This window comes from Rhinichthys klamathensis, unplaced genomic scaffold, assembly GCF_029890125.1.
Source record: "Rhinichthys klamathensis goyatoka isolate OS25496 unplaced genomic scaffold, OSU_Roscu_1.1 h1tg000111l_1, whole genome shotgun sequence".
In the NCBI taxonomy this organism is placed as follows: Eukaryota; Metazoa; Chordata; class Actinopteri; order Cypriniformes; family Leuciscidae; genus Rhinichthys; species Rhinichthys klamathensis.
The window spans coordinates 9,218,667-9,227,193 of NW_026606649.1; positions in this window are offsets into that span (position 1 = coordinate 9,218,667).

The following is an 8,527-nucleotide window of genomic DNA, read 5'->3' on the forward strand; positions in this document are numbered from 1 at the left end:
ACGCTGTCCAGATACACTACAACTTTCTATTTCAACTTTTATTTTGTTGACCTAGCTAACATTAGATAAAATAGAATATGTCGACCGCAAGCTAGCTAATAGTATTGGACATGTTTCTCTTTTGCAAAAGTAATGGATTTCAAGGTCAAGGTAACCTTAGCCTAAACGTTCAAATATTAGGCTATATCTAGATGTCTTTCACAAAATATCAAATATTTTCTGTGACAAAAAATGTATTAAATAAAACTTACATGCATGAAATATACAAAAGCAGCCGTGTTGAATTGTGAAATGTGTGGCAGGTGAATAGTTTTCTGCAGTAAATCTATGTATACTATTTATAAATATCAAAGGTTCCTATATGGTTCATTTTTGACCCATGTGTGTAAAATTGATGTAGAAATACAAAAAACGTGTTTGTTTATAAAGTAAGAAAGTAAAAATAAACATAATGATTTGTGGAAATCAAAAACAAGATATTTAATGAATACCTGGATTAATAAATGATAAAATACATTTCTTTCAAATATTCAGCAAAGAAACATGAATACGGGTCATGAATAGGGTAGTGACACAAAAAACATGAATAGGGTAGTGACACAAAAAAATATTTTTATTCGAAAAGTAAGAAAGGAAAAATTTAAATAAGGATTTGTAATGATATAAAACAAGTTAATTGAGGAATACCTGGAACACTGAATTTCTTGCAAAGATATAGAAAATGAAAATTCAGTCGGGTCTATTTAGACCCATGTTGTGCATCAAAGGGTTAAAAACTATTTCCAAAAAAATCTCAAAACCACCCTACATCTGCAGCGAAAACCCAATAAGTACAATCTGTCATAATTTTTTTCCTCAAAGCTGTCGCACTATGAAACAAAGGGCAAAGAAAACACCTTTTTTTTAGTTGTTTATTTCTTTCTTCTATCACTAAATGGCAACACATTACTGTGTTCATGTTACATGCATTATATATTGATATAATTGATTACTAAAAAAAAAAACATTTATAAGTAATTACAAGCTCTTCACCAATAATTACTATTAAATTATATGTTGTTCATAAGTATTACTTAGTCATGTAATTAAACTGCAGCAGAACAACTGCAATCCAAACTGAAACCTACTAATCAGTTAATAATAACCCACGTCTTAAGTAACTAAAGGTAGTTTCTTGATTTTTACTCTTTGTCTCTCTTTCTGGCTGTCAAATCTGTGTGCAAGGATCCGGTAGGAATCATCTGCATAGCATCCTTTCTCTGCTCTGGCTCCCTGTGGAGAGTTGTGCCACAAGCAGCCCTCTTCCTCTAGTCGAAAAATCATCAAAAATATGCTGCACTGCTCTGTCTCACCATCCCTCAAACACTCTCAACATCATGTGGTTCTGTTAGTGTGCTGGTCTTTGTTGTACTGCGGTTTCAAAAATGGGGTATTGTTTTTATTTTTTATGCAGGAACAGTACGATTGACAAGATGTATTAAAGTCCCATTTTCAGCATGATATCGTGCGCACTAAGGAATAGTTCACACAAAAATGAAAGCTCTGTCATTATTTGCTCAACCTCATGTTGCACCAAACCTGAATTTCTTTCTTCCATATAACAAAACAGTGTGCATTTACTGCTAAATTGTAACATGCTGAGTGACAAATTTACTGTACAGTATGATGCACAATTCAATATTTTATTAATGTGAATAAATGAAAAAAAATTGCTAATTCAGTTGTTTGCATATGTTTGAAAATGACGAAAAGGGAGCAACTTGGGCTTTTTTTATATCTAAATATATATTTGCTAGCATTTTTATTTTGTAAGGCTATATTCCTTGATAAGACTGAACATAAAAAAATTCACAAAACAGAAAGCATATAACCAAACATCTAGTTTACATAGGTAACTCCAGTTCCCTATGGGAACGCTCCTCGTGAGCCAGTATCTAAGCATGTGTGCTAAAACACGCCAATGTCGATTGGCTACCGCAGCAGTTAGAGTTCTTACCAGAACCAGGAAGTATGACCATATTAGCCCGGTTCTGTCAACACTGCATTGGCTCCCTATTAAACATTGTATTCATTTTAAAATATTGCTGATTACTTACAAAGCACTAAATTGTTTAGCTCCCCAGTTCTTGAGCGAGCTCTTAACGCATTATAGTCCGTCACGTCTATTGCGATCTCAAAATTCCGGCTAGTTGATAATACCTAGAATATCAAAATTAATTGCTGACGGTAGATCCTTTTCCTATTTAGCACCAAAACTTTGGAACAGTCTTCATAACATTGTCTGGGAAGTAGAGACACTCTGTCAGCTCAAATCTAGACTAAAAACACATCTCTTTGACCTAGCATAAACATAACACATTATAGACTTCTATAATTCAATCTTAGGCTGCATAGATTAGGTTAGCCGGAACCGGGAACACTTCCCATAAATCCTGATGTACTTGTGAAGCACTGCCACACAACAACACCAATATCTTAGAATATTTTGTACAGCTGCTGAAAAGAGTCTTGTATGTTTTTCAGAGCTGTAGGGCAACTTGAAGGTCTGACGTATGGAAATAATCTGACATGTTTCAGGGCTAAACTTAGGGCAGACGCTTACTCCGTTGCTCCGGCGAATTACTTCATTAATCCTTGTTTTATTGCTTTACCAGGCATTTATAAGCAAGCACTTTTTATTTTTATATCATGTGAACTTATCCACGAAACTATTCCTTATAAAAAACAATTAGATTGCTTTGATATCGCTACTTATATCCAACCTTTCGATTCTCGGCTACTAGCCTTTAGCCCGCTAACATTTCACGCGTGGCCTCGGCCGTCTAATATTACATCCTTTCACTGAAAGGACACGAGTTATATTTGACATTGCAGTCCTAAATTAGTACTGATAGTTGTAATATCACTGCTAATTTACAGCTCATTTGTTATAATGGCGAACATATCGGATGCGTGTCTAACTTTACCTCTGAGTGCAGGTGAGGACACTTTCGAGCTATTCTCGGTGAATCTGGAGCTGGAATCCGTGGAGAAACAGATCCGTGGTCTGCTGGAAAAGCAAGCCGAGCTGTTGGATCGGCGATCAGCACTTGAAGCAGCACGCGCCGATGCTCACAAGTTAGTGGTTAGTAACTCTTTAACTCCGAGTTCGTCTACTCCGTGTGTTTCTCTGTCCAGAAGGACGCGATCATCTCGGGCTTCATTTACTCCGGCACCGACACAACACAATGGACCATGGATCACGCAGCGGAAGACGCGAGCCAGGACCAGAGCTACTCCTCCGCCCCTCCCGGTCTTCGAGATCTCCACTCGGAACCGCTTCTCCCCTCTTCGCGAGTCGAAACGCGACGACGCCGTGATCATCGGCACGTCCATGGTCCGCCATGTCCGTGCTACCTCAGGTAAAGGTAAGGTGCGCTCTCACTGCTTTCCTGGTGCTCGTGTTCTTGATATCGCTGCACAGGTTCCCGAAATCCTGACCGGGGACGAGCGCGTCGGAGCTGTGGTGCTGCATGCGGGAGGGAGCGACGTCAGGCTGCGGCAGACGGAGGTTCTGAAGAAGGACTACATGAGCCTGATCGAGACCGTACGCAACACAGCGCCTGAGGCAACGATCATCGTGTCTGGACCGCTTCCCACGTACCGACTAGGACAAGAAAGGTTCAGTAGACTATTTGCACTAAATGAATGGTTAATGTCACTGTGTAATGAACAGAAACTGCTCTTTGTAAATAATTGGAATCTGTTTTGGGAGCGACCCAGGCTGTACCGTGCTGATGGCCTGCACCCCAGCAGAGCCGGAGCGGCTGTTCTGTCGGATAATATCTCCAAGACGTTACGCACCAGATGACTAATAAGTCAAAATCCAAATCACAGTCTTTGCTGTCCAAACTTAATTGATATACGTAGTGAAGAACATTATATAGAAACTGTGTCTATTCCTCGTTTAGTGAAGCCAAACAATAAATCTAGTGCAGGATCTAGCAAAAATCTTATTGTAATTAAACCAGAAAATCTAAATATCAGTGAACAAAAAGAATTTCTAAAGCTAGGTCTTCTAAACATTAGATCGCTCACACCTAAAGCGGTTATTGTAAATGAAATGGTCACAGATAATAATTTCGATATACTTTGCCTTACTGAAACCTGGCTTAAACCAAATGAGTATTTCGGTCTAAATGAGTCTACTCCGCCAAGATACTGTTATAAGCATGAGCCCCGTCTGACTGGTCGTGGCGGCGGTGTTGCAACAATCTATAAAGATATTCTTAATATTTCTCAGAAAACAGGTCACAGATTTAATTCGTTTGAAGTACTTATGCTAAATGTTACGCTCTTAGATGTAAGAAAGAAATCCATATTATCTCTAGCCTTGGCTACTGTATATAGACCTCCAGGGCCATATGCTGAATTTCTAAAAGAGTTTGCAGACTTTCTCTCGGATCTATTGGTCAATGTCGATAAAGCAATAATTGTTGGAGATTTTAACATACACGTAGACAACAAAAATGATGCCTTAGGGGCTGCGTTTACAGATTTATTAAACTCCTTTGGGGTCAAGCAAAACGTCCGTGGTCCCACTCATCGTCTAAATCATACACTAGATTTAATTATATCATATGGAACCAATCCAACTGATATAGATATTATACCGCAAAGTGATGATGTCACTGATCATTACATGGTAACGTGCATAATACGTACTGCTGAAATATGTCATGTTGCGCCACGTTATAGACCAGGCAGAACAATCCTTCCAACCACTATAGATAGATTCTCAAATAGCTTACCTGATCTATCTCAGCTGCTCAGTGAACCCAAACAAACAGATGAACTAGAGGAAATGACTAGCAGTTTGAGCACCATTTTCACTAGTACATTAGATATTGTTGCACCAATTAGATTAAAAAAGGTTAAAGAGAAAACTAAAGCACCATGGTACAACAGTGTTACGCATGATATCAAGAGAGAAACTCGTAACCTAGAGCGTAAATGGAAACAAACTAATTTAGAGGTCTTTAGAATCGCGTGGAAAGACAGTATGTCACGTTATAAAAAGGCTCTAAAAACAGCCAGGGCTGAGCACCTCCGCAAACTAATAGAAAATAACCAAAATAATCCAAGGTTCTTATTTAACACCGTGGCTAGACTAACAAATAAACAGACATCACCAGAGCAAAATATACCGTTACAGTTTAGTAGTAATGATTTTATGAATTATTTCAATGAGAAAATAGAAAGCATTCGAAACACAATTATAAATGTACAATCCTCTATGGTCTCTTATGATTCAGCCTCAATTATCGTCCCTCAAGAACAACTACACCGCTTTGCAACGATAGGACAGGAAGAGCTAAATAAACTTATTATTGCATCTAAACCAACAACATGCTCATTAGATCCAATACCCACTAAACTACTGAAAGAAGTGTTACCTGTAGTGGAAGAGCCTCTTCTTAATATTATTAACTCGTCTTTATTCTTAGGTCATGTTCCAAGAATATTCAAGTTGGCAGTAATAAAACCTCTCATTAAGAAACCGCAACTAGATCCAAATAACCTAGCAAATTACAGACCCATTTCAAATCTTCCATTTATGTCCAAAATACTAGAAAAAGTTGTATCCGCTCAACTGTGCTCTTTTTTGCAAGAAAATGATATCTATGAAAAATTCCAGTCAGGATTCAGACCGCATCATAGTACAGAAACTGCGCTAGTTAAAATTACAAATGATCTACTCTTAGCTTCTGACCAAGGCTGTATCTCAATACTAGTCCTACTTGATCTTAGCGCCGCGTTCGACACTATAGATCATAAAATACTCTTGGATCGACTACAAAACTACACTGGTGTTCAGGGACAGGCATTAAGCTGGTTTAGATCGTACTTATCTGACCGTTATCATTTTGTCTCTTTACACGGGGGAAAATCAAAGTTAACGTCAGTAGACTACGGAGTACCGCAAGGATCGGTGCTAGGCCCTCTGCTATTCTCAATATATATGCTGCCACTTGGTAATATTATAAGAAAACATGGAATTAATTTCCACTGTTATGCTGACGACACTCAATTATATATTTCATCACGACCAGATGAAAACATTACCTCATCTAAATTGACAGAATGTCTCAAAGATATAAAATGCTGGATGACGCGTAATTTCCTGCTATTAAATTCAGATAAAACGGAGGTATTACTTATTGGTCCAAAAAACTACACACAAAACCTCTTACAATACGACTTTAATATAGAAGGATGCCCTGTTACTTTTTCCACTACAGTAAAAGACCTGGGTGTTATACTAGACCGCAACTTGTCTTTCGAAAATCATATTTCATCTGTTACAAGAACAGCCTTTTTCCACCTTAGAAACATTGCTAAATTACGTAACATGCTATCTGTTTCTGATGCAGAAAAGTTAGTTCATGCATTCATGACCTCGAGACTAGATTACTGTAATGCTTTATTAGCTGGTTGTCCTGCATCCTCAATAAACAAGCTACAGTTAGTGCAAAATGCAGCCGCTAGAGTTCTTACTAGATCAAGAAAATATGATCATATAACACCGATTTTATCATCTCTGCACTGGTTACCTATTAAGTTCCGTATCAATTACAAAGTACTACTACTGACCTATAAAGCCCTTAATGGTTTAGCTCCTATGTACTTAACGGACCTTCTTTCGCCCTACAATCCACCGCGTTCTCTAAGATCACTAAATTCAAGGCTTCTGGTCATTCCTAGGATATCGAAGTCCACGAAAGGAGGGAGGGCATTCTCGCATTTAGCTCCAAAACTCTGGAATAGCCTTCCCGATACGGTCCGATGCTCTGACTCGCTGACACAGTTTAAAACTAGACTAAAGACGTGTCTCTTTAGTCAAGCATTCACATAATGCTTACCTTTTAGTCCTCTGCTATGCCATACGGAACCGTTTGCCACTGAAACTGCTTAACGCACCAGTGGGGCTCGACAGCCTTATAGACAAACGGGTCGGTCCGTATGGTTGCGGTTGGGTTGCGGAGAGTTTGGGTTGCGGAGAGTTGTGAGATTATGGTTTTCTAACACCTACTCCCGTGTAATGGAAATCATTATGAACATCAGCTATGCTAATTATTTCCCATCTGCCTTTCTGCTGTTATCTCGGGACGCTTGTCCCGAGAAAAATGGTGTTCGTAGGCTCCAGTTTGGTATCCTGCCTCTCACGGGGATTTCGGATGCCTCAACGCCTGTGATGAGAAGACCAACGCCTGTGAAGAGACGACTCAACGCCTGCGAAGAGACGACTCAACGCCGGCGATATGTTATCCCCTAAATATTACATGATTAACTAAATGTATTTTTTCCAGGTACTCTCTGATATGCACTTACTGTAAAGCTTCTTTAAAACCCTATGATTGTTAGCCAGAGGAGAACTGGCCCCTGACTAGCCTGGGTTCTCCCAAGGTTTTTTTCTCCATCCAATCTGATGGAGTTTTGGTTCCTTGCCACTGTCGCCTTGCTTTTGGCTTGCTTAGTTGGGGATATTTAATATTCAACAATATTATTGAACTGTGTTGTACTACTTTCATGTTATCACTGTGAAGCTGCTTTGATGCAATCTGTATTGTGAAAAGCGCTATATAAATAAATGTGACTTGACTTGACTTGACTTGTTACATCATAAAAAGGATGGCGTCTATGCTAATATTAGTCTCTCTGTTTATCCCAAGGTTTACCGCAGTCCGCCGGATCCAGGCCGTATCCAGATCTGATGAAGGAGTCAAGGACATGCGCCTGGACACGACGACAATGCAGTCCTGAAGTGTTAACTAGTCTCTCCCCTGTGAGGGCCTCCTTCCCTTCCCTTTACCTCTGTACAGATAAAACTTTGTTGGGATAATTCCGGTTCACGTGGCTACGCAGAAGCGATACATTCTGTATTATACATTTTTAAGGCCAGACAAGTGGTTTGTTGAGGGTTGGTTTGTAAAGAAGGATTACATGCCTGCGCACATATATATTCAAATGTGTATACCTATAGACTAAACACGTAATATGCATGTGCACGCCGTCAGCGTTCTCACAGGTTCGCGTTTTTTGAAGTTTGACAGAGATAACTTTTTTTTTCCCGAAATTTTTAATGGCTTGTACCTTGGAACCTATTTCATGGTGTGCGTTCTCGAGCCACCAGGCACTGTTTTGTGCAAATGAGCGACAGGAGCGAATTAAGGGTTTTCTGTTAGAACGGTGTCATGTAAGTGGCCCCTAATTTAATAACTAATGATCGTTGCGACGGAAGTGGATCAATCAAAACTAACTTTAGCTGGAAAATAACTTTATTCTAGAGCTGCTGTAGCCTGCTGTGGCTTGGTGATGCTCACAAGTAAGGTAAATAAAACACCTGTAATGATGGACATTGCTGAGGGAAATGTTCCCTTTCAATCTCCTCTGGAGATTCCGATCAGGAGGGACCTACTCTTTCAGGCGAGTGGGTCGATCCTTCACCCCTGCCCAGAACTGTGGAAACTGTGGGCTTGGCCTCTGA